At 45.8% G+C, this 22,776-nt stretch overlaps 30 non-coding genes across 30 annotated transcripts; all 30 read right to left on the reverse strand.

The window, feature by feature from the left end:
* Positions 1 to 176: 176 nt before the first annotated feature.
* TRNAF-GAA (transfer RNA phenylalanine (anticodon GAA)) lies at positions 177 to 249 on the reverse strand. The gene has a single exon. It is a non-coding gene; the product is annotated as a tRNA-Phe (tRNA).
* A 396-nt stretch (positions 250 to 645) lies between these two features.
* TRNAF-GAA (transfer RNA phenylalanine (anticodon GAA)) lies at positions 646 to 718 on the reverse strand. Its single transcript has one exon. It is a non-coding gene; the product is annotated as a tRNA-Phe (tRNA).
* Positions 719 to 858: 140 nt separating this feature from the next.
* On the reverse strand, positions 859 to 931 carry TRNAF-GAA (transfer RNA phenylalanine (anticodon GAA)). The gene has a single exon. It is a non-coding gene; the product is annotated as a tRNA-Phe (tRNA).
* A 701-nt stretch (positions 932 to 1,632) lies between these two features.
* Positions 1,633 to 1,705, reverse strand: TRNAF-GAA (transfer RNA phenylalanine (anticodon GAA)). Its single transcript has one exon. It is a non-coding gene; the product is annotated as a tRNA-Phe (tRNA).
* Positions 1,706 to 2,101: 396 nt separating this feature from the next.
* TRNAF-GAA (transfer RNA phenylalanine (anticodon GAA)) lies at positions 2,102 to 2,174 on the reverse strand. Its single transcript has one exon. It is a non-coding gene; the product is annotated as a tRNA-Phe (tRNA).
* Positions 2,175 to 2,314: 140 nt separating this feature from the next.
* Positions 2,315 to 2,387, reverse strand: TRNAF-GAA (transfer RNA phenylalanine (anticodon GAA)). Its single transcript has one exon. It is a non-coding gene; the product is annotated as a tRNA-Phe (tRNA).
* A 701-nt stretch (positions 2,388 to 3,088) lies between these two features.
* Positions 3,089 to 3,161, reverse strand: TRNAF-GAA (transfer RNA phenylalanine (anticodon GAA)). Its single transcript has one exon. It is a non-coding gene; the product is annotated as a tRNA-Phe (tRNA).
* A 183-nt stretch (positions 3,162 to 3,344) lies between these two features.
* Positions 3,345 to 3,417, reverse strand: TRNAF-GAA (transfer RNA phenylalanine (anticodon GAA)). Its single transcript has one exon. It is a non-coding gene; the product is annotated as a tRNA-Phe (tRNA).
* Positions 3,418 to 3,557: 140 nt separating this feature from the next.
* Positions 3,558 to 3,630, reverse strand: TRNAF-GAA (transfer RNA phenylalanine (anticodon GAA)). The gene has a single exon. It is a non-coding gene; the product is annotated as a tRNA-Phe (tRNA).
* A 140-nt stretch (positions 3,631 to 3,770) lies between these two features.
* Positions 3,771 to 3,843, reverse strand: TRNAF-GAA (transfer RNA phenylalanine (anticodon GAA)). Its single transcript has one exon. It is a non-coding gene; the product is annotated as a tRNA-Phe (tRNA).
* Positions 3,844 to 4,833: 990 nt separating this feature from the next.
* On the reverse strand, positions 4,834 to 4,906 carry TRNAF-GAA (transfer RNA phenylalanine (anticodon GAA)). Its single transcript has one exon. It is a non-coding gene; the product is annotated as a tRNA-Phe (tRNA).
* Positions 4,907 to 6,308: 1,402 nt separating this feature from the next.
* On the reverse strand, positions 6,309 to 6,382 carry TRNAF-AAA (transfer RNA phenylalanine (anticodon AAA)). The gene has a single exon. It is a non-coding gene; the product is annotated as a tRNA-Phe (tRNA).
* Positions 6,383 to 7,368: 986 nt separating this feature from the next.
* TRNAF-GAA (transfer RNA phenylalanine (anticodon GAA)) lies at positions 7,369 to 7,441 on the reverse strand. The gene has a single exon. It is a non-coding gene; the product is annotated as a tRNA-Phe (tRNA).
* A 1,861-nt stretch (positions 7,442 to 9,302) lies between these two features.
* Positions 9,303 to 9,375, reverse strand: TRNAF-GAA (transfer RNA phenylalanine (anticodon GAA)). Its single transcript has one exon. It is a non-coding gene; the product is annotated as a tRNA-Phe (tRNA).
* Positions 9,376 to 10,807: 1,432 nt separating this feature from the next.
* On the reverse strand, positions 10,808 to 10,880 carry TRNAF-GAA (transfer RNA phenylalanine (anticodon GAA)). Its single transcript has one exon. It is a non-coding gene; the product is annotated as a tRNA-Phe (tRNA).
* Positions 10,881 to 11,020: 140 nt separating this feature from the next.
* Positions 11,021 to 11,093, reverse strand: TRNAF-GAA (transfer RNA phenylalanine (anticodon GAA)). The gene has a single exon. It is a non-coding gene; the product is annotated as a tRNA-Phe (tRNA).
* Positions 11,094 to 16,215: 5,122 nt separating this feature from the next.
* TRNAF-GAA (transfer RNA phenylalanine (anticodon GAA)) lies at positions 16,216 to 16,288 on the reverse strand. The gene has a single exon. It is a non-coding gene; the product is annotated as a tRNA-Phe (tRNA).
* Positions 16,289 to 16,684: 396 nt separating this feature from the next.
* On the reverse strand, positions 16,685 to 16,757 carry TRNAF-GAA (transfer RNA phenylalanine (anticodon GAA)). The gene has a single exon. It is a non-coding gene; the product is annotated as a tRNA-Phe (tRNA).
* A 140-nt stretch (positions 16,758 to 16,897) lies between these two features.
* On the reverse strand, positions 16,898 to 16,970 carry TRNAF-GAA (transfer RNA phenylalanine (anticodon GAA)). Its single transcript has one exon. It is a non-coding gene; the product is annotated as a tRNA-Phe (tRNA).
* A 701-nt stretch (positions 16,971 to 17,671) lies between these two features.
* TRNAF-GAA (transfer RNA phenylalanine (anticodon GAA)) lies at positions 17,672 to 17,744 on the reverse strand. The gene has a single exon. It is a non-coding gene; the product is annotated as a tRNA-Phe (tRNA).
* A 183-nt stretch (positions 17,745 to 17,927) lies between these two features.
* TRNAF-GAA (transfer RNA phenylalanine (anticodon GAA)) lies at positions 17,928 to 18,001 on the reverse strand. Its single transcript has one exon. It is a non-coding gene; the product is annotated as a tRNA-Phe (tRNA).
* A 796-nt stretch (positions 18,002 to 18,797) lies between these two features.
* On the reverse strand, positions 18,798 to 18,870 carry TRNAF-GAA (transfer RNA phenylalanine (anticodon GAA)). Its single transcript has one exon. It is a non-coding gene; the product is annotated as a tRNA-Phe (tRNA).
* Positions 18,871 to 19,053: 183 nt separating this feature from the next.
* On the reverse strand, positions 19,054 to 19,126 carry TRNAF-GAA (transfer RNA phenylalanine (anticodon GAA)). Its single transcript has one exon. It is a non-coding gene; the product is annotated as a tRNA-Phe (tRNA).
* A 140-nt stretch (positions 19,127 to 19,266) lies between these two features.
* Positions 19,267 to 19,339, reverse strand: TRNAF-GAA (transfer RNA phenylalanine (anticodon GAA)). The gene has a single exon. It is a non-coding gene; the product is annotated as a tRNA-Phe (tRNA).
* Positions 19,340 to 19,479: 140 nt separating this feature from the next.
* TRNAF-GAA (transfer RNA phenylalanine (anticodon GAA)) lies at positions 19,480 to 19,552 on the reverse strand. Its single transcript has one exon. It is a non-coding gene; the product is annotated as a tRNA-Phe (tRNA).
* Positions 19,553 to 20,253: 701 nt separating this feature from the next.
* TRNAF-GAA (transfer RNA phenylalanine (anticodon GAA)) lies at positions 20,254 to 20,326 on the reverse strand. Its single transcript has one exon. It is a non-coding gene; the product is annotated as a tRNA-Phe (tRNA).
* A 609-nt stretch (positions 20,327 to 20,935) lies between these two features.
* TRNAF-GAA (transfer RNA phenylalanine (anticodon GAA)) lies at positions 20,936 to 21,008 on the reverse strand. The gene has a single exon. It is a non-coding gene; the product is annotated as a tRNA-Phe (tRNA).
* Positions 21,009 to 21,709: 701 nt separating this feature from the next.
* TRNAF-GAA (transfer RNA phenylalanine (anticodon GAA)) lies at positions 21,710 to 21,782 on the reverse strand. Its single transcript has one exon. It is a non-coding gene; the product is annotated as a tRNA-Phe (tRNA).
* A 396-nt stretch (positions 21,783 to 22,178) lies between these two features.
* On the reverse strand, positions 22,179 to 22,251 carry TRNAF-GAA (transfer RNA phenylalanine (anticodon GAA)). Its single transcript has one exon. It is a non-coding gene; the product is annotated as a tRNA-Phe (tRNA).
* Positions 22,252 to 22,391: 140 nt separating this feature from the next.
* On the reverse strand, positions 22,392 to 22,464 carry TRNAF-GAA (transfer RNA phenylalanine (anticodon GAA)). Its single transcript has one exon. It is a non-coding gene; the product is annotated as a tRNA-Phe (tRNA).
* Between the last annotated feature and the right edge of the window lie 312 nt (positions 22,465 to 22,776).

Raw genomic sequence — 22,776 nt, forward strand, 5'->3', positions numbered from 1 at the left:
TTTAGTCTAACGCTCTCCCAACTGAGCTATTTCGGCATGCAATAGAGGGCTGCTAGCAAGTCTACACGGGATGGGGAAGCCTGTTTAATAGCCAGTAAACTGCTGCACCATGCGAATATTTAAACATCCGGCTTACAAAGTACAGCTCATTCGTCTTCAAAACAAGCGAGCAGGTGTGCCGAAACCCGGGATCGAACCAGGGACCTTTAGATCTTCAGTCTAACGCTCTCCCAACTGAGCTATTTCGGCATGCAATAGAGGGCTGCTAGCAAGTCTACACGGGATGGGGAAGCCTGTTTAATAGCCAGTAAACTGCTGCACCATGCGAATATTTAAACATCCGGCTTACAAAGTACAGCCCATTCTTCCTAAAAATAAGCGAGCACCATGCGAATATTTAAACATCCGGCTTACAAAGTACAGCTCATTGTGTGCCGAAAACCGGGATCGAACCAGGGACCTTTAGATCTTCAGTCTAACGCTCTCCCAACTGAGCTATTTCGACATGCAATAGAGGGCTGCTAGCAAGTCTACACGGGATGGGGAAGCCTGTTTAATAGCCAGTAAACTGCTGCACCATGCGAATATTTAAACATCCGGCTTACAAAGTACAGCTCATTCGTCTTCAAAATAAGTGACCAGGTGTGCCGAAACCCGGGATCGAACCAGGGACCTTTAGATCTTCAGTCTAACGCTCTCCCAACTGAGCTATTTCAGCATGCAATAGAGGGCTGCTAGCAAGTCTACACGGGATGGGGAAGCCTGTTTAATAGCCAGTAAACTGCTGCACCATGCGAATATTTAAACATCCGGCTTACAAAGTACAGCTCATTCGTCTTCAAAATAAGCGAGCAGGTGTGCCGAAACCCGGGATTGAACCAAGGACCTTTAGATCTTCAGTCTAACGCTCTCCCAACTGAGCTATTTCGGCATGCGAGGAAAGGCTGCTAACAAATCTGCACGGGACGGGAAAGTCTGTTTAATAGCAAGTAAACTGCTGCACCATGAGAGTATTTAAACATCCGGCTTACAAAGTACAGCTCATTCGTCTTAAAAAGCATGTGAGCATGTGCCGAAAACCGGGATGGAACCAGGGACCTTCAGATGTTCATTCCAACGCTCTCCCAACTGACATATTTCGGAAAGCAAGAAAAAGCTGCAAGAAAAAGCTGCAAGAAAAAGCTGCTAGCAAAAGTACATGGGATGGGGAAGCCTGTTTAATAGCCAGTAAATTGCTGCACCATGAGAATATTTAAACATCCGGCTTACAAAGTACAGCTCATTCTTCTTAAAAATAAGCGAGCAGGTGTGCCGAAACCTGGGATCGAACCAAGGACCTTTAGTCTAACGCTCTCCCAACTGAGTTATTTCGGCATGCAAGAAAAGGCTGCTAGCAAATCTACACGGGACGGGAAAGAATGCAGGTGTGCCGAAACCCGGGATCGAACCAGGGACCTTTAGTCTAACCCTCTCCCAACTGAGCTATTTCGGCATGCAATAGAGGGCTGCTAGCAAGTCTACACGGGATGGGGAAGCCTGTTTAATAGCCAGTAAACTGCTGCACCATGCGAATATTTAAACATCCGGCTTACAAAGTACAGCTCATTCGTCTTCAAAACAAGCGAGCAGGTGTGCCGAAACCCGGGATCGAACCAGGGACCTTTAGATCTTCAGTCTAACGCTCTCCCAACTGAGCTATTTCGGCATGCAATAGAGGGCTGCTAGCAAGTCTACACGGGATGGGGAAGCCTGTTTAATAGCCAGTAAACTGCTGCACCATGCGAATATTTAAACATCCGGCTTACAAAGTACAGCCCATTCTTCCTAAAAATAAGCGAGCACCATGCGAATATTTAAACATCCGGCTTACAAAGTACAGCTCATTGTGTGCCGAAACCCGGGATCGAACCAGGGACCTTTAGATCTTCAGTCTAACGCTCTCCCAACAGAGCTATTTAGACATGCAATAGAGGGCTGCTAGCAAGTCTACATGGGATGGGGAAGCCTGTTTAATAGCCAGTAAACTGCTGCACCATGCGAATATTTAAACATCCGGCTTACAAAGTACAGCTCATTCGTCTTCAAAATAAGCGACGAGGTGTGCCGAAACCCGGGATCGAACCAGGGACCTTTAGATCTTCAGTCTAACGCTCTCCCAACTGAGCTATTTCAGCATGCAATAGAGGGCTGCTAGCAAGTCTACACGGGATGGGGAAGCCTGTTTAATAGCCAGTAAACTGCTGCACCATGCGAATATTTAAGCATCTGGCTTACAAAGTACAGCTCATTCGTCTTCAAAATAAGCGAGCAGGTGTGCCGAAACCCGGGATTGAACCAAGGACCTTTAGATCTTCAGTCTAACGCTCTCCCAACTGAGCTATTTCGGCATGCGAGGAAAGGCTGCTAACAAATCTGCACGGGACGGGAAAGTCTGTTTAATAGCAAGTAAACTGCTGCACCATGAGAGTATTTAAACATCCGGCTTACAAAGTACAGCTCATTCGTCTTAAAAAGCATGTGAGCATGTGCCGAAAACCGGGATGGAACCAGGGACCTTCAGATGTTCATTCCAACGCTCTCCCAACTGACATATTTCGGAAAGCAAGAAAAAGCTGCAAGAAAAAGCTGCAAGAAAAAGCTGCTAGCAAAAGTACATGGGATGGGGAAGCCTGTTTAATAGCCAGTAAATTGCTGCACCATGAGAATATTTAAACATCCGGCTTACAAAGTACAGCTCATTCTTCTTAAAAATAAGCGAGCAGGTGTGCCGAAACCTGGGATCGAACCAAGGACCTTTAGTCTAACGCTCTCCCAACTGAGTTATTTCGGCATGCAAGAAAAGGCTGCTAGCAAATCTACACGGGACGGGAAAGAATGCAGGTGTGCCGAAACCCGGGATCGAACCAGGGACCTTTAGTCTTACCCTCTCCCAACTGAGCTATTTCGGCATGCAATAGAGGGCTGCTAGCAAGTCTACACGGGATGGGGAAGCCTGTTTAATAGCCAGTAAACTGCTGCACCATGCGAATATTTAAACATCCGGCTTACAAAGTACAGCTCATTCGTCTTCAAAACAAGCGAGCAGGTGTGCCGAAACCCGGGATCGAACCAGGGACCTTTAGATCTTCAGTCTAACGCTCTCCCAACTGAGCTATTTCGGCATGCAATAGAGGGCTGCTAGCAAGTCTACACGGGATGGGGAAGCCTGTTTAATAGCCAGTAAACTGCTGCACCATGCGAATATTTAAACATCCGGCTTACAAAGTACAGCCCATTCTTCCTAAAAATAAGCGAGCACCATGCGAATATTTAAACATCCGGCTTACAAAGTACAGCTCATTGTGTGCCGAAACCCGGGATCGAACCAGGGACCTTTAGATCTTCAGTCTAACGCTCTCCCAACTGAGCTATTTCGACATGCAATAGAGGGCTGCTAGCAAGTCTACACGGGATGGGGAAGCCTGTTTAATAGCCAGTAAACTGCTGCACCATGCGAATATTTAAACATCCGGCTTACAAAGTACAGCTCATTCGTCTTCAAAATAAGTGACCAGGTGTGCCGAAACCCGGGATCGAACCAGGGACCTTTAGATCTTCAGTCTAACGCTCTCCCAACTGAGCTATTTCGGCATGCAATAGAGGGCTGCTAGCAAGTCTACACGGGATGGGGAAGCCTGTTTAATAGCCAGTAAACTGCTGCACCATGCGAATATTTAAACATCCGGCTTACAAAGTACAGCTCATTCGTCTTCAAAATAAGCGAGCAGGTGTGCCGAAACCCGGGATCGAACCAGGGACCTTTAGATCTTCAGTCTAACGCTCTCCCAACTGAGCTATTTCGGCATGCAAGGAAAGGCTGCTAACAAATCTGCACGGGACGGGAAAGTCTGTTTAATAGCAAGTAAACTGCTGCACCATGAGAGTATTTAAACATCCGGCTTACAAAGTACAGCTCATTCGTCTTAAAAAGCATGTGAGCATGTGCCGAAAACCGGGATGGAACCAGGGACCTTCAGATGTTCAGTCCAACGCTCTTCCAACTGACATATTTCGGAAAGCAAGAAAAAGCTGCAAGAAAAAGCTGCTAGCAAAAGTACATCGGATGGGGAAGCCTGTTTAATAGCCAGTAAATTGCTGCACCATGAGAATATTTAAACATCTGGCTTACAAAGTACAGCTCATTCTTCTTAAAAATAAGCGAGCAGGTGTGCCGAAACCTGGGATCAAACCAAGGACCTTTAGTCTAACGCTCTCCCAACTGAGTTATTTCGGCATGCAAGAAAAGGCTGCTAGCAAATCTACACGGGACGGGAAAGAATGTTTATCAGCCAGTAAACTGCTGCACCATGGGAATATTTAAACATCCGGCTTACAAAGTACAGCCTATTCTTCTTCAAAAGCAAGCGAGCATGTGTGCCGAAAACCAGGATTAAACAAGGGATCTGCAGTCTAACGCTCTCCCAACTGAGCTATTTCGGCATGCAACAAAAGTCTGCTAGCAAGTCTACATTGGATGGGAAAGCCTTTTTAATAGCCAGTAAACTGCTGCACCATGAGAATATTTAAACATACGGCTTACAAAGTACAGCTCATTCGTCTTCAAAAGCAAGTGAGCATGTGTGCCGAAACCCGGGATTAAACCAGTGACCTTTAGATTTTCAGTCTAACACTCTCCCAACTGAGCTATTTAGGCATGCGATAGAGGTCTGCTAGCATGTCTACACGGGATGGGGAAGCCTGTTTAATAGCCAGTAAACTGCTGCACCATGCGAATATTTAAACATCCGGCTTACAAAGTACAGCTCATTCGTCTTCAAAATAAGCAAGCAGGTGTGCCGAAACCCGGGATCGAACCAGGGACCTTTAGATCTTCAGTCTAACGCTCTCCCAACTGAGCTATTTCGGCATGCAATAGAAGGCTGCTAGCAAGTCTACACGGGATGGGAAAGCCTGTTTAATAGCCAGTAAACTGCTGCACCATGCGAATATTTAAACATCCGGCTTACAAAGTACAGCCCATTCTTCTTAAAAATAAGTGAACAGGTGTGCCGAAACCCAGGATCGAACCAGGGACCTTTAAATCTTCAGTCTAACGCTCTCCCAACTGAGCTATTTCGGCATGCAATAGAGGGCTGCTAGCAAGTCTACATGGGATGGGGAAGCCTGTTTAATAGCCAGTAAACTGCTGCACCATGCGAATATTTAAACATCCGGCTTACAAAGTACAGCCCATTCTTCTTAAAAATAAGCGAGCAGGTGTGCCGAAACCCGGGATCGAACCAGGGACCTTTAGTCTAACGCTCTCCCAACTGAGCTATTTCGGCATGCAATAGAGGGCTGCTAGCAAGTCTACACGGGATGGGGAAGCTTGTTTAATAGCCAGTAAACTGCTGCACCATGCGAATATTTAAACATCCGGCTTACAAAGTACAGCCCATTCTTCTTAAAAATAAGCGAGCAGGTGTGCCAAAATCCGGGATTGAACCAGGGACCTTTAGATCTTCAGTCTAACGCTCTCCCAACTGAGCTATTTCGGCCTGCAAGAAAAAGCTGCTAGCAAAAGTACATGGGATGGGGAAGCCTGTTTAATAGCCAGTAAATTGCTGCACCATGCGAATATTTAAACATCCGGCTTACAAAGTACAGCCCATTCTTCTTAAAAATAAGCGAGCAGGTGCGCCGAAACCCGGGATCGAACCAGGCACCTTTAGTCTAACGCTCTCCCAACTGAGCTATTTCGGCATGCAATAGAGGGCTGCTAGCAAGTCTACACGGGATGGGGAAGCTTGTTTAATAGCCAGTAAACTGCTGCACCATGCGAATATTTAAACATCCGGCTTACAAAGTACAGCCCATTCTTCTTAAAAATAAGCGAGCAGGTGTGCCAAAATCCGGGATTGAACCAGGGACCTTTAGATCTTCAGTCTAACGCTCTCCCAACTGAGCTATTTCGGCCTGCAAGAAAAAGCTGCTAGCAAAAGTACATGGGATGGGGAAGCCTGTTTAATAGCCAGTAAATTGCTGCACCATGAGAATATTTAAACATCCGGCTTACAAAGTACAGCCCATTCTTCTTAAAAATAAGCGAGCAGGTGTGCCGAAACCCGGGATTGAACCAAGGAGCTTTAGATCTTCAGTCTAATGCTCTCCCAACTGAGCTATTTCGGCAAGCAAGAAAGAGCTGTTAGCAAAAGTACATGGGATGGGGAAGCCTGTTTAATAGCCAGTAAACTGCTGCACCATGAGAATATTTAAACATCAGGCTTACAAAGTACAGCTCATTCTTCTTAAAAATAAGCGAGCAGGTGTGCCGAAACCCCGGGATAGAACCAGGGACCTTTAGATCTTTAGTCTAACGCTCTCCCAACTGAGCTATTTCGGCATGCGATAGAGGACTGCTAGAAAATCTACACGGGATGGGGAAGCCTGTTTAATAGCTAGTAAACTGCTGCACCATGCAAATATTTAAACATCCGGCTTACAAAGTACAGCTCATTCGTCTTAAAAATAAGCGAGCAGGTGTGCCAAAATCCGGGATCGAACCAGGGACCTTTAGATCTTCAGTCTAACGCGCTCCCAACTGAGCTATTTCGGCCTGCAAGAAAAAGCTGTTAGCAAAAGTACATGGGATGGGGAAGCCTGTTTACACCATGAGAGTATTTAAACATCCGGCTTACAAAGTACAGCTCATTCGTCTTAAAAAGCATGTGAGCATGTGCCGAAAACCGGGATGGAACCAGGGACCTTCAGATGTTCAGTCCAACGCTCTCCCAACTGACATATTTCGGAAAGCAAGAAAAAGCTGCAAGAAAAAGCTGCTAGCAAAAGTACATGGGATGGGGAAGCCTGTTTAATAGCCAGTAAAGTGCTGCACCATGAGAATATTTAAACATTCGGCTTACAAGGTACAGCTCATTCTTCTTAAAAATAAGCGAGCAGGTGTGCCGAAACCCGGGATAGAGCAAGGGACCTTTAGATCTTCAGTCTAACGCTCTCCCAACTGAGCTATTTCGGCATGCGACAAAAGTTTGCTAGCAAGTCTACATGGGATGGGAAAGGCTTTTTAATAGCCAGTAAACTGCTGCACCATGCGAATATTTAAACATCCGGCTTACAAAGTACAGCTCATTCGTCTTAAAAATAAGCGAGCAGGTGTGCCAAAATCCAGGATCGAACCAGGGACCTTTAGATCTTCAGTCTAACGCTCTCCCAACTGAGCTATTTCGGCCTCCAAGAAAAAGCTGTTAGCAAAAGTACATGGGATGGGGAAGCCTGTTTAATAGCCAGTAAATTGCTGCACCATGAGAATATTTAAACATCCGGCTTACTAAGTACAGCCCATTCTTCTTAAAAATAAGCGAGCAGGTGTGCCGAAACCCGGGATTGAACCAGGGACCTTTAGATCTTCAGTCTAACACTCTCCCAACTGAGCTATTTCGGCATGCGAGGAAAGGCTGCTAACAAATCTGCACGGGACGGGAAAGTCTGTTTAATAGCAAGTAAACTGCTGCACCATGAGAGTATTTAAACATCCGGCTTACAAAGTACAGCTCATTCGTCTTAAAAAGCATGTGAGCATGTGCCGAAAACCGGGATGGAACCAGGGACCTTCAGATGTTCAGTCCAACGCTCTCCCAACTGACATATTTCGGAAAGCAAGAAAAAGCTGCAAGAAAAAGCTGCTAGCAAAAGTACATGGGATGGGGAAGCCTGTTTAATAGCCAGTAAATTGCTACACCATGAGAATATTTAAACATCCGGCTTACAAACTACAGCTCATTCTTCTTAAAAATAAGCGAGCAGGTGTGCCAAAATCCGGGATAGAACCAGGGACCTTTAGATCTTCAGTCTAACGCTCTCCCAACTGAGCTATTTCGGCATGCGATAGAGTCCTGCTAGCAAGTCTACACGGGATGGGGAAGCCTGTTTAATAGCCAGTAAACTGCTGCACCATGCAAATATTTAAACATCCGGCTTACAAAGTACAGCTCATTCGTCTTCAAAATAAGCGAGCAGGTGTGCCGAAACCCGGGATCGAACCAGTGACCTTCAGACTTTCAGTCCAACGCTCTCCCAACTGACATATTTCGGAAAGCAAGAAAAAGCTGCAAGAAAAAGCTGCAAGAAAAAGCTGCTAGCAAAAGTACATGGGATGGGGAAGCCTGTTTAATAGCCAGTAAATTGCTGCACCATGAGAATATTTAAACATTCGGCTTACAAGGTACAGCTCATTCTTCTTAAAAATAAGCGAGCAGGTGTGCTGAAACCTGTGATCGAACCAAGGAACTTTAGTCTAACGCTCTCCCAACTGAGTTATTTCGGCATGCTAGAAAAGGCTGCTAGCAAATCTACACGGGATGGGAAAGAATGTTTATCAGCCAGTAAACTGCTGCACCATGGGAATATTTAAACATCCGGCTTACAAAGTACAGCCTATTCTTCTTCAAAAGCAAGCGAGCATGTGTGCCGAAAACCGGGATTAAACAAGGGATCTTCAGTCTAACGCTCTCCCAACTGAGCTATTTCGGCATGCAACAAAAGTCTGCTAGCAAGTCTACATTGGATGGGAAAGGCTTTGTAATAGCCAGTAAACTGCTGCACCATGAGAATATTTAAACATACGGCTTACAAAGTACAGCTCATTCGTCTTCAGAAGCAAGTGTGCCGAAACCCGGGATTGAACCCGGGACCTTAAGATCTTCATTCTAACGCTCTCCCAACTGAGCTATTATGGCATGCAATAGAAGGCTGCTAGCAAGTCTACATGGGATGGGGAAGCCTGTTTAATAGCCAGTAAACTGCTGCACCATGCGAATATTTAAACATCCGGCTTACAAAGTACAGCTCATTTCTCTTCAGAAGCAAGTGAGCATGTATGCCGAAACCCGGGATCAAACCAGGGACCTTTAGCTCTTCAGTCTAACACTCTCCCAACTGAGCTATTTCGGCATCCAACAAAAGTTTGCTAGCAAGTCTACACGGGTTGGGGAAGCCTGTTTAATAGCCAGTAAACTGCTGCACCATGCGAATATTTAAACATCCGGCTTACAAAGTACAGCCCATTCTTCTTAAAAATAAGCGAGCAGGTGTGCCAAAATCCGTGATCGAACCAGGGACCTTTAGATCTTCAGTCTAACGCTCTCCCAACTGAGCTATTTCGGCCTGCAACAAAAAGCTGCTAGCAAAAGTACATGGGATGGGGAAGCCTGTTTAATAGCCAGTAAACTGCTGCACCATGAGAATATTTAAACATCCGGCTTACAAAGTACAGCCCATTCTTCTTAAAAATAAGCGAGCAGGTGTGCCGAAACCCGGGATTGAACCAGGGACCTTTAGATCTTCAGTCTAACGCTCTCCCAACTGAGCTATTTCGGCCTGCAAGAAAAACCTGTTAGCAAAAGTACATGGGATGGGGAAGCCTGTTTAATAGCCAGTAAACTGCTGCACCATGAGAATATTTAAACATCAGGCTTACAAAGTACAGCTCATTCGTCTTCAAAATAAGCGAGCAGGTGTGCCGAAACCCGGGATAGAATCAGGGACCTTTAGGTCTTCAGTCTAACGCTCTCCCAACTGAGCTATTTCGGCATGCAATAGAGGGCTGCTAGCAAGTCTACACGGGATGGGGAAGCCTGTTTAATAGCCAGTAAACTGCTGCACCATGAGAATATTTAAACATCCGGCTTACAAAGTACAGCTCATTCGTCTTAAAAATAAGCGAGCAGGTGTGCCAAAATCCGGGATTGAACCAGGGACCTTTAGATCTTCAGTCTAACGCTCTCCCAACTGAGCTATTACAGCCTGCAAGAAAAAGCTGTTAGCAAAAGTACATGGGATGGGGAAGCCTGTTTAATAGCCAGTAAATTGCTGCACCATGAGAATATTTAAACATCCGGCTTACAAAGTACAGCTCATTCTTCTTAAAAATAAGCGAGCAGGTGTGCCGAAACCCGGGATAGAACCAGGGACCTTTAGATCTTCAGTCTAACGCTCTCCCAACTGAGCTATTTCGGCATGCAATAGAGGGCTGCTAGCAAGTCTACACGGGATGGGGAAGCCTGTTTAATAGCCAGTAAACTGCTGCACCATGCAAATATTTAAACATGCGGCTTACAAAGTACAGCTCATTCGTCTTCAAAATAAGCGAGCAGGTGTGCCGAAACCCGGGATCGAACCAGTGACCTTCAGACTTTCAGTCCAACGCTCTCCCAACTGACATATTTCGGAAAGCAAGAAAAAGCTGCAAGAAAAAGCTGCTAGCAAAAGTACATGGGATGGGGAAGCCTGTTTAATAGCCAGTAAATTGCTGCACCATGCGAATATTTAAACATCCGGCTTACAAAGTACAGCTCATTTCTCTTCAGAAGCAAGTGAGCATGTATGCCGAAACCCGGGATCAAACCAGGGACCTTTAGCTCTTCAGTCTAACGCTCTCCCAACTGAGCTATTTCGGCATCCAACAAAAGTTTGCTAGCAAGTCTACACGGGTTGGGGAAGCCTGTTTAATAGCCAGTAAACTGCTGCACCATGCGAATATTTAAACATCCGGCTTACAAAGTACAGCCCATTCTTCTTAAAAATAAGCGAGCAGGTGTGCCAAAATCCGTGATCGAACCAGGGACCTTTAGATCTTCAGTCTAACGCTCTCCCAACTGAGCTATTTCGGCCTGCAACAAAAAGCTGCTAGCAAAAGTACATGGGATGGGGAAGCCTGTTTAATAGCCAGTAAATTGCTGCACCATGAGAATATTTAAACATCCGGCTTACAAAGTACAGCCCATTCTTCTTAAAAATAGGCGAGCAGGTGTGCCGAAACCCGGGATTGAACCAGGGACCTTTAGATCTTCAGTCTAACGCTCTCCCAACTGAGCTATTTCAGCATGCAATAGAGGGCTGCTAGCAAGTCTACATGGGATGGGGAAGCCTGTTTAATAGCCAGTAAACTGCTGCACCATGAGAATATTTAAACATCCGGCTTACAAAGTACAGCCCATTCTTCTTAAAAATAAGCGAGCAGGTGTGCCGAAACCCGGGATTGAACCAGGGACCTTTAGATCTTCAGTCTAACGCTCTCCCAACTGAGCTATTTCGGCCTGCAAGAAAAACCTGTTAGCAAAAGTACATGGGATGGGGAAGCCTGTTTAATAGCCAGTAAACTGCTGCACCATGAGAATATTTAAACATCAGGCTTACAAAGTACAGCTCATTCGTCTTCAAAATAAGCGAGCAGGTGTGCCGAAACCCGGGATAGAATCAGGGACCTTTAGGTCTTCAGTCTAACGCTCTCCCAACTGAGCTATTTCGGCATGCAATAGAGGGCTGCTAGCAAGTCTACACGGGATGGGGAAGCCTGTTTAATAGCCAGTAAACTGCTGCACCATGAGAATATTTAAACATCCGGCTTACAAAGTACAGCTCATTCGTCTTAAAAATAAGCGAGCAGGTGTGCCAAAATCCGGGATTGAACCAGGGACCTTTAGATCTTCAGTCTAACGCTCTCCCAACTGAGCTATTACAGCCTGCAAGAAAAAGCTGTTAGCAAAAGTACATGGGATGGGGAAGCCTGTTTAATAGCCAGTAAATTGCTGCACCATGAGAATATTTAAACATCCGGCTTACAAAGTACAGCTCATTCTTCTTAAAAATAAGCGAGCAGGTGTGCCGAAACCCGGGATAGAACCAGGGACCTTTAGATCTTCAGTCTAACGCTCTCCCAACTGAGCTATTTCGGCATGCAATAGAGGGCTGCTAGCAAGTCTACACGGGATGGGGAAGCCTGTTTAATAGCCAGTAAACTGCTGCACCATGCAAATATTTAAACATGCGGCTTACAAAGTACAGCTCATTCGTCTTCAAAATAAGCGAGCAGGTGTGCCGAAACCCGGGATCGAACCAGTGACCTTCAGACTTTCAGTCCAACGCTCTCCCAACTGACATATTTCGGAAAGCAAGAAAAAGCTGCAAGAAAAAGCTGCTAGCAAAAGTACATGGGATGGGGAAGCCTGTTTAATAGCCAGTAAATTGCTGCACCATGAGAATATTTAAACATCGGGCTTACAAAGTACAGCTCATTCTTCTTAAAAATAAGCGAGCAGGTGTGCCGAAACCTGGGACCGAACCAAGGACCTTTAGTCTAACGCTCTCCCAACTAAGTTATTTCGGCATGCTAGAAAAGGCTGCTAGCAAATCTACACGGGATGGGAAAGAATGTTTATCAGCCAGTAAACTGCTGCACCATGGGAATATTTAAACATCCTGCTTACAAAGTACAGCTTATTCTTCAAAAGCAAGCGAGCATGTGTGCCGAAACCTGGGATCCAACCAGGAACCTTTAGATCTTCAGTCTAACGCTCTCCCAACTGAGCTATTTCGGCATGCAACAGAAGTCTGCTAGCAAGTCTACATGGGATGGGAAAGGCTTTTTAATAGCCAGTAAACTGCTGCACCATGAGAATATTTAAACATACGGCTTACAAAGTACAGCTCATTCGTCTTCAAAAGCAAATGAGCATGTGTGCCGAAACCCGGGATCGAACCAAGGACCTTTAGTCTAACGCTCTCCCAACTAAGTTATTTCGGCATGCTAGAAAAGGCTGCTAGCAAATCTACACGGGATGGGAAAGAATGTTTATCAGCCAGTAAACTGCTGCACCATGGGAATATTTAAACATCCTGCTTACAAAGTACAGCTTATTCTTCAAAAGCAAGCGAGCATGTGTGCCGAAACCCGGGACAGAACCAGGGACCTTTAGATCTTCAGTCTAACGCTCTCCCAACTGAGCTATTTCGGCATGCGATAGAAGGCTGCTAGCAAGTCTACACGGGATGGGGAAGCCTGTTTAATAGCCAGTAAACTGCTGCACCATGCGAATATTTAAACATCCGGCTTACAAAGTACAGCCCATTCTTCTTAAAAATAAGCGAGCAGGTGTGCCAAAATCCAGGATCGAACCAGGGACCTTTAGATCTTCAGTCTAACGCTCTCCCAACTGAGCTATTTCGGCCTGCAAGAAAAAGCTGTTAGCAAAAGTACATGGGATGGGGAAGCCTGTTTAATAGCCAGTAAATTGCTGCACCATGAGAATATTTAAACATCCGGCTTACAAAGTACAGCCCATTCTTCTTAAAAATAAGCGAACAGGTGTGCCGATACCTCGGATCGAACCAGGGACCTTTAGATCTTCAGTCTAACGCTCTCCCAACTGAGCTATTTCAGCATGCAAAGAAAGGATGCTAACAAATCTGCACGGGACGGGAAAGTCTGTTTAATAGCAAGTAAACTGCTGCACTATGAGAGTATTTAAACATCCGGCTTACAAAGTACAGCTCATTCGTCTTAAAAAGCATGTGAGCATGTGCCGAAAACCGGGATGGAACCAGGGACCTTCAGATGTTCAGTCCAACGCTCTTCCAACTGACATATTTCGGAAAGCAAGAAAAAGCTGCAAGAAAAAGCTGCAAGAAAAAGCTGCTAGCAAAAGTACATGGGATGGGGAAGCCTGTTTAATAGCCAGTAAATTGCTGCACCATGAGAATATTTAAACATCCGGCTTACAAAGTACAGCTCATTCTTCTTAAAAATAAGCGAGCAGGTGTGCCGAAACCTGGGATCGAACCAAGGACCTTTAGTCTAACGCTCTCCCAACTGAGTTATTTCGGCATGCAAGAAAAGGCTGGTAGCAAATCTACACGGGACGGGAAAGAATGTTTATCAGCCAGTAAACTGCTGCACCATGGGAATATTTAAACATCCGGCTTACAAAGTACAGCCTATTCTTCTTCAAAAGCAAGCGAGCATGTGTGCCGAAAACCGGGATTAAACAAGGGATCTTCAGTCTAACGCTCTCCCAACTGAGCTATTTCGGCATGCAACAAAAGTCTGCTAGCAAGTCTACATTGGATGGGAAAGGCTTTTTAATAGCCAGTAAACTGCTGCACCATGAGAATATTTAAACATACGGCTTACAAAGTACAGCTCATTCGTCTTCAGAAGCAAGTGAGCATGTGTGCCGAAACCGGGGATCGAACCAGGGACCTTTAGATCTTCAGTCTAACGCTCTCCCACCTGACCTATTTCGGCATGCGATGAAAGTTTGCTAGCAAGTCTACATGGGATGGGAAAGGCTTTTTAATAGCCAGTAAACTGCTGCACCATGCGAATATTTAAACATCCGGCTTACAAAGTACAGCTCATTCGTCTTCAAAATAAGCGAGCAGGTGTGCCGAAACCCGGGATCGAACCAGGGACCTTTAGATCTTCAGTTTAACGCTCTCCCAACTGAGATATTTCGGCATGCAATAGAGGGCTGCTAGCAAGTCTACACGGGATGGGGAAGCCTGTTTAATAGCCAGTAAACTGCTGCACCATGCGAATATTTAAACATCCGGCTTACAGAGTACAGCCCATTCTTCTTAAAAATAAGCGAGCAGGTGTGCAGAAACCCGGGATCGAACCAGGGACCTTTAGTCTAACGCTCTCCCAACTGAGCTATTTCGGCATGCAATAGAGGGCTGCTAGCAAGTCTACACGGGATGGGGAAGCCTGTTTAATAGCCAGTAAACTGCTGCACCATGCGAATATTTAAACATCCGGCTTACAAAGTACAGCCCATTCTTCTTAAAAATAAGCGAGCAGGTGTGCCAAAATCCGGGATCGAACCAGGGACCTGTAGATCTTCAGTCTAACGCTCTCCCAACTGAGCTATTTCTGCCTGCAACAAAAAGCTTCTAGCAAAAGTACATGGGATGGGGAAGCCTGTTTAATAGCCAGTAAATTGCTGCACCATGCGAATATTTAAACATCCGGCTTACAAAGTACAGCCCATTCTTCTTAAAAATAAGCGAGCAGGTGTGCCAAAATCCGAGATCGAACCAGGGACCTTTAGATCTTCAGTCTAACGCTCTCCCAACTGAGCTATTTCGGCCTGCAAGAAAAAGCTGTTAGCAAAAGTACATGGGATGGGGAAGCCTGTTTAATAGCCAGTAAACTGCTGCACCATGAGAATATTTAAACATCAGGCTTACAAAGTACACCCCATTCTTCTTAAAAATAAGCGAGCAGGTGTTCAAGCTAACGCTCTCCCAACTAAGCTATTTTGGCATGCAAGAAATGGCTGCTAGCAAATCTACACAGGATGGGGAAGCCTGTCTAATAGCCAGTAAACCGGTGCACCATGAGAATATTTAAACATGCGGCTTACAAAGTACAGCCCATTCTTCTTCAAAAGCAAGCAAGCAAATGTGCCAAATCCCGGGATTGAATTTGGGACCTTTAGATGTTTAGTCTAACACTCTCCCAACTCAGCTATTTTGGCATGCAATAAAAGGCTTCTAGCAAATCTACATGGGAAGGGGAAGCCTGTTTAATAGTAAGTAAAACGCTGCACCATGAGAATATTTAAACAACTGGCGTACAAAGTACAGCCCATTCTTCTTCCATAGCAAGTGAGCATATGTACTGAAATACGGGATTGAACCAGAGATCTTCAGATCTTCAGTCTAACGCTCTCCCAACTGAGCTATTTCGGCACGCAAGGAAACGCTGCTAGCAAATCTACACGGGATGGGAAAGCCTGTTTAATAGCCAGTAAACTGCTGCACCATGAGAGTATTTAAACATCCGGCTTACAAACTACAGCTCATTCGTCTTCAAAAGCATGTGAGCATGTGCCGAAAACCGGGATGGAACCAGGGACCTTCAGATGTTCAGTCCAACGCTCTCCCAACTGACATATTTCGGAAATCAAGAAAAAGCTGCAAAAAAAGCTGCTAGCAAAAGTACATGGGATGGGGAAGCCTGTTTAATAGCCAGTAAATTGCTGCACCATGAGAATATTTAAACATCCGGCTTACAAAGTACAGCTCATTCTTCTTAAAAATAAGCGAGCAGGTGTGCCGAAACCTGGGATCGAACCAAGGACCTTTAGTCTAACGCTCTCCCAACTGAGTTATTTCGGCATGCAAGAAAAGGCTGCTAGCAAATCTACACGGGACGGGAAAGAATGCAGGTGTGCCGAAACCCGGGATCGAACCAGGGACCTTTAGTCTAACCCTCTCCCAACTGAGCTATTTCGGCATGCAATAGAGGGCTGCTAGCAAGTCTACACGGGATGGGGAAGCCTGTTTAATAGCCAGTAAACTGCTGCACCATGCGAATATTTAAACATCCGGCTTACAAAGTACAGCTCATTCGTCTTCAAAACAAGCGAGCAGGTGTGCCGAAACCCGGGATCGAACCAGGGACCTTTAGATCTTCAGTCTAACGCTCTCCCAACTGAGCTATTTCGGCATGCAATAGAGGGCTGCTAGCAAGTCTACACGGGATGGGGAAGCCTGTTTAATAGCCAGTAAACTGCTGCACCATGCGAATATTTAAACATCCGGCTTACAAAGTACAGCCCATTCTTCCTAAAAATAAGCGAGCACCATGCGAATATTTAAACATCCGGCTTACAAAGTACAGCTCATTGTGTGCCGAAACCCGGGATCGAACCAGGGACCTTTAGATCTTCAGTCTAACGCTCTCCCAACAGAGCTATTTAGACATGCAATAGAGGGCTGCTAGCAAGTCTACATGGGATGGGGAAGCCTGTTTAATAGCCAGTAAACTGCTGCACCATGCGAATATTTAAACATCCGGCTTACAAAGTACAGCTCATTCGTCTTCAAAATAAGCGACGAGGTGTGCCGAAACCCGGGATCGAACCAGGGACCTTTAGATCTTCAGTCTAACGCTCTCCCAACTGAGCTATTTCAGCATGCAATAGAGGGCTGCTAGCAAGTCTACACGGGATGGGGAAGCCTGTTTAATAGCCAGTAAACTGCTGCACCATGCGAATATTTAAGCATCCGGCTTACAAAGTACAGCTCATTCGTCTTCAAAATAAGCGAGCAGGTGTGCCGAAACCCGGGATTGAACCAAGGACCTTTAGATCTTCAGTCTAACGCTCTCCCAACTGAGCTATTTCGGCATGCGAGGAAAGGCTGCTAACAAATCTGCACGGGACGGGAAAGTCTGTTTAATAGCAAGTAAACTGCTGCACCATGAGAGTATTTAAACATCCGGCTTACAAAGTACAGCTCATTCGTCTTAAAAAGCATGTGAGCATGTGCCGAAAACCGGGATGGAACCAGGGACCTTCAGATGTTCATTCCAACGCTCTCCCAACTGACATATTTCGGAAAGCAAGAAAAAGCTGCAAGAAAAAGCTGCAAGAAAAAGCTGCTAGCAAAAGTACATGGGATGGGGAAGCCTGTTTAATAGCCAGTAAATTGCTGCACCATGAGAATATTTAAACATCCGGCTTACAAAGTACAGCTCATTCTTCTTAAAAATAAGCGAGCAGGTGTGCCGAAACCTGGGATCGAACCAAGGACCTTTAGTCTAACGCTCTCCCAACTGAGTTATTTCGGCATGCAAGAAAAGGCTGCTAGCAAATCTACACGGGACGGGAAAGAATGCAGGTGTGCCGAAACCCGGGATCGAACCAGGGACCTTTAGTCTAACCCTCTCCCAACTGAGCTATTTCGGCATGCAATAGAGGGCTGCTAGCAAGTCTACACGGGATGGGGAAGCCTGTTTAATAGCCAGTAAACTGCTGCACCATGCGAATATTTAAACATCCGGCTTACAAAGTACAGCTCATTCGTCTTCAAAACAAGCGAGCAGGTGTGCCGAAACCCGGGATCGAACCAGGGACCTTTAGATCTTCAGTCTAACGCTCTCCCAACTGAGCTATTTCGGCATGCAATGGAGGGCTGCTAGCAAGTCTACACGGGATGGGGAAGCCTGTTTAATAGCCAGTAAACTGCTGCACCATGCGAATATTTAAACATCCGGCTTACAAAGTACAGCCCATTCTTCCTAAAAATAAGCGAGCACCATGCGAATATTTAAACATCCAGCTTACAAAGTACAGCTCATTGTGTGCCGAAACCCGGGATCGAACCAGGGACCTTTAAGATCTTCAGTCTAACGCTCTCCCAACTGAGCTATTTCGGCATGCAATAGAGGGCTGCTAGCAAGTCTACATGGGATGGGGAAGCCTGTTTAATAGCCAGTAAACTGCTGCACCATGCGAATATTTAAACATCCGGCTTACAAAGTACAGCTCATTCGTCTTCAAAATAAGCGAGCAGGTGTGCCGAAACCCAGGATTGAACCAAGGACCTTTAGATCTTCAGTCTAACGCTCTCCCAACTGAGCTATTTCGGCATGCGAGGAAAGGCTGCTAACAAATCTGCACGGGACGGGAAAGTCTGTTTAATAGCAAGTAAACTGCTGCACCATGAGAGTATTTAAACATCCGGCTTACAAAGTACAGCTCATTCGTCTTAAAAAGCATGTGAGCATGTGCCGAAAACCGGGATGGAACCAGGGACCTTCAGATGTTCATTCCAACGCTCTCCCAACTGACATATTTCGGAAAGCAAGAAAAAGCTGCAAGAAAAAGCTGCAAGAAAAAGCTGCTAGCAAAAGTACATGGGATGGGGAAGCCTGTTTAATAGCCAGTAAATTGCTGCACCATGAGAATATTTAAACATCCGGCTTACAAAGTACAGCTCATTCTTCTTAAAAATAAGCGAGCAGGTGTGCCGAAACCTGGGATCGAACCAAGGACCTTTAGTCTAACGCTCTCCCAACTGAGTTATTTCGGCATGCAATAGAGGGCTGCTAGCAAGTCTACACGGGATGGGGAAGCCTGTTTAATAGCCAGTAAACTGCTGCACCATGCGAATATTTAAACATCCGGCTTACAAAGTACAGCTCATTCGTCTTCAAAACAAGCGAGCAGGTGTGCCGAAACCCGGGATCGAACCAGGGACCTTTAGATCTTCAGTCTAACGCTCTCCCAACTGAGCTATTTCGGCATGCAATAGAGGACTGCTAGCAAGTCTACACGGGATGGGGAAGCCTGTTTAATAGCCAGTAAACTGCTGCACCATGCGAATATTTAAACATCCGGCTTACAAAGTACAGCCCATTCTTCCTAAAAATAAGCGAGCACCATGCGAATATTTAAACATCCGGCTTACAAAGTACAGCTCATTGTGTGCCGAAACCCGGGATCGAACCAGGGACCTTTAGATCTTCAGTCTAACGCTCTCCCAACTGAGCTATTTCGACATGCAATAGAGGGCTGCTAGCAAGTCTACATGGGATGGGGAAGCCTGTTTAATAGCCAGTAAACTGCTGCACCATGCGAATATTTAAACATCCGGCTTACAAAGTACAGCTCATTCGTCTTCAAAATAAGTGACGAGGTGTGCCGAAACCCGGGATCGAACCAGGGACCTTTAGATCTTCAGTCTAACGCTCTCCCAACTGAGCTATTTTGGCATGCAATAGAGGGCTGCTAGCAAGTCTACACGGGATGGGGAAGCCTGTTTAATAGCCAGTAAACTGCTGCACCATGCGAATATTTAAACATCCGGCTTACAAAGTACAGCTCATTCGTCTTCAAAATAAGCGAGCAGGTGTGCCGAAACCCGGGATTGAACCAAGGACCTTTAGATCTTCAGTCTAACGCTCTCCCAACTGAGCTATTTCGGCATGCGAGGAAAGGCTGCTAACAAATCTGCACGGGACGGGAAAGTCTGTTTAATAGCAAGTAAACTGCTGCACCATGAGAGTATTTAAACATCCGGCTTACAAAGTACAGCTCATTCGTCTTAAAAAGCATGTGAGCATGTGCCGAAAACCGGGATGGAACCAGGGACCTTCAGATGTTCATTCCAACGCTCTCCCAACTGACATATTTCGGAAAGCAAGAAAAAGCTGCAAGAAAAAGCTGCAAGAAAAAGCTGCTAGCAAAAGTACATGGGATGGGGAAGCCTGTTTAATAGCCAGTAAATTGCTGCACCATGAGAATATTTAAACATCCGGCTTACAAAGTACAGCTCATTCTTCTTAAAAATAAGCGAGCAGGTGTGCCGAAACCTGGGATCGAACCAAGGACCTTTAGTCTAACGCTCTCCCAACTGAGTTATTTCGGCATGCAAGAAAAGGCTGCTAGCAAATCTACACGGGACGGGAAAGAATGCAGGTGTGCCGAAACCCGGGATCGAACCAGGGACCTTTAGTCTAACGCTCTCCCAACTGAGCTATTTCGGCATGCAATAGAGGGCTGCTAGCAAGTCTACACGGGATGGGGAAGCCTGTTTAATAGCCAGTAAACTGCTGCACCATGCGAATATTTAAACATCCGGCTTACAAAGTACAGCTCATTCGTCTTCAAAACAAGCGAGCAGGTGTGCCGAAACCCGGGATCGAACCAGGGACCTTTAGATCTTCAGTCTAACGCTCTCCCAACTGAGCTATTTCGGCATGCAATAGAGGGCTGCTAGCAAGTCTACACGGGATGGGGAAGCCTGTTTAATAGCCAGTAAACTGCTGCACCATGCGAATATTTAAACATCCGGCTTACAAAGTACAGCCCATTCTTCCTAAAAATAAGCGAGCACCATGCGAATATTTAAACATCCGGCTTACAAAGTACAGCTCATTGTGTGCCGAAAACCGGGATCGAACCAGGGACCTTTAGATCTTCAGTCTAACGCTCTCCCAACTGAGCTATTTCGACATGCGATAGAGGGCTGCTAGCAAGTCTACACGGGATGGGGAAGCCTGTTTAATAGCCAGTAAACTGCTGCACCATGCGAATATTTAAACATCCGGCTTACAAAGTACAGCTCATTCGTCTTCAAAATAAGTGACCAGGTGTGCCGAAACCCGGGATCGAACGAGGGACCTTTAGATCTTCAGTCTAACGCTCTCCCAACTGAGCTATTTCAGCATGCAATAGAGGGCTGCTAGCAAGTCTACACGGGATGGGGAAGCCTGTTTAATAGCCAGTAAACTGCTGCACCATGCGAATATTTAAACATCCGGCTTACAAAGTACAGCTCATTCGTCTTCAAAATAAGCGAGCAGGTGTGCCGAAACCCGGGATTGAACCAAGGACCTTTAGATCTTCAGTCTAACGCTCTCCCAACTGAGCTATTTCGGCATGCGAGGAAAGGCTGCTAACAAATCTGCACGGGACGGGAAAGTCTGTTTAATAGCAAGTAAACTGCTGCACCATGAGAGTATTTAAACATCCGGCTTACAAAGTACAGCTCATTCGTCTTAAAAAGCATGTGAGCATGTGCCGAAAACCGGGATGGAACCAGGGACCTTCAGATGTTCATTCCAACGCTCTCCCAACTGACATATTTCGGAAAGCAAGAAAAAGCTGCAAGAAAAAGCTGCAAGAAAAAGCTGCTAGCAAAAGTACATGGGATGGGGAAGCCTGTTTAATAGCCAGTAAATTGCTGCACCATGAGAATATTTAAACATCCGGCTTACAAAGTACAGCTCATTCTTCTTAAAAATAAGCGAGCAGGTGTGCCGAAACCTGGGATCGAACCAAGGACCTTTAGTCTAACGCTCTCCCAACTGAGTTATTTCGGCATGCAAGAAAAGGCTGCTAGCAAATCTACACGGGACGGGAAAGAATGCAGGTGTGCCGAAACCCGGGATCGAACCAGGGACCTTTAGTCTAACCCTCTCCCAACTGAGCTATTTCGGCATGCAATAGAGGGCTGCTAGCAAGTCTACACGGGATGGGGAAGCCTGTTTAATAGCCAGTAAACTGCTGCACCATGCGAATATTTAAACATCCGGCTTACAAAGTACAGCTCATTCGTCTTCAAAACAAGCGAGCAGGTGTGCCGAAACCCGGGATCGAACCAGGGACCTTTAGATCTTCAGTCTAACGCTCTCCCAACTGAGCTATTTCGGCATGCAATAGAGGGCTGCTAGCAAGTCTACACGGGATGGGGAAGCCTGTTTAATAGCCAGTAAACTGCTGCACCATGCGAATATTTAAACATCCGGCTTACAAAGTACAGCCCATTCTTCCTAAAAATAAGCGAGCACCATGCGAATATTTAAACATCCGGCTTACAAAGTACAGCTCATTGTGTGCCGAAACCCGGGATCGAACCAGGGACCTTTAGATCTTCAGTCTAACGCTCTCCCAACAGAGCTATTTAGACATGCAATAGAGGGCTGCTAGCAAGTCTACATGGGATGGGGAAGCCTGTTTAATAGCCAGTAAACTGCTGCACCATGCGAATATTTAAACATCCGGCTTACAAAGTACAGCTCATTCGTCTTCAAAATAAGCGACGAGGTGTGCCGAAACCCGGGATCGAACCAGGGACCTTTAGATCTTCAGTCTAACGCTCTCCCAACTGAGCTATTTCAGCATGCAATAGAGGGCTGCTAGCAAGTCTACACGGGATGGGGAAGCCTGTTTAATAGCCAGTAAACTGCTGCACCATGCGAATATTTAAGCATCCGGCTTACAAAGTACAGCTCATTCGTCTTCAAAATAAGCGAGCAGGTGTGCCGAAACCCGGGATTGAACCAAGGACCTTTAGATCTTCAGTCTAACGCTCTCCCAACTGAGCTATTTCGGCATGCGAGGAAAGGCTGCTAACAAATCTGCACGGGACGGGAAAGTCTGTTTAATAGCAAGTAAACTGCTGCACCATGAGAGTATTTAAACATCCGGCTTACAAAGTACAGCTCATTCGTCTTAAAAAGCATGTGAGCATGTGCCGAAAACCGGGATGGAACCAGGGACCTTCAGATGTTCATTCCAACGCTCTCCCAACTGACATATTTCGGAAAGCAAGAAAAAGCTGCAAGAAAAAGCTGCAAGAAAAAGCTGCTAGCAAAAGTACATGGGATGGGGAAGCCTGTTTAATAGCCAGTAAATTGCTGCACCA

Source organism: Sceloporus occidentalis, unplaced genomic scaffold (assembly GCF_023333645.1).
Source record: "Sceloporus occidentalis isolate IW3139 unplaced genomic scaffold, rSceOcc1.0.p SCAF_360, whole genome shotgun sequence".
In the NCBI taxonomy this organism is placed as follows: Eukaryota; Metazoa; Chordata; class Lepidosauria; order Squamata; family Phrynosomatidae; genus Sceloporus; species Sceloporus occidentalis.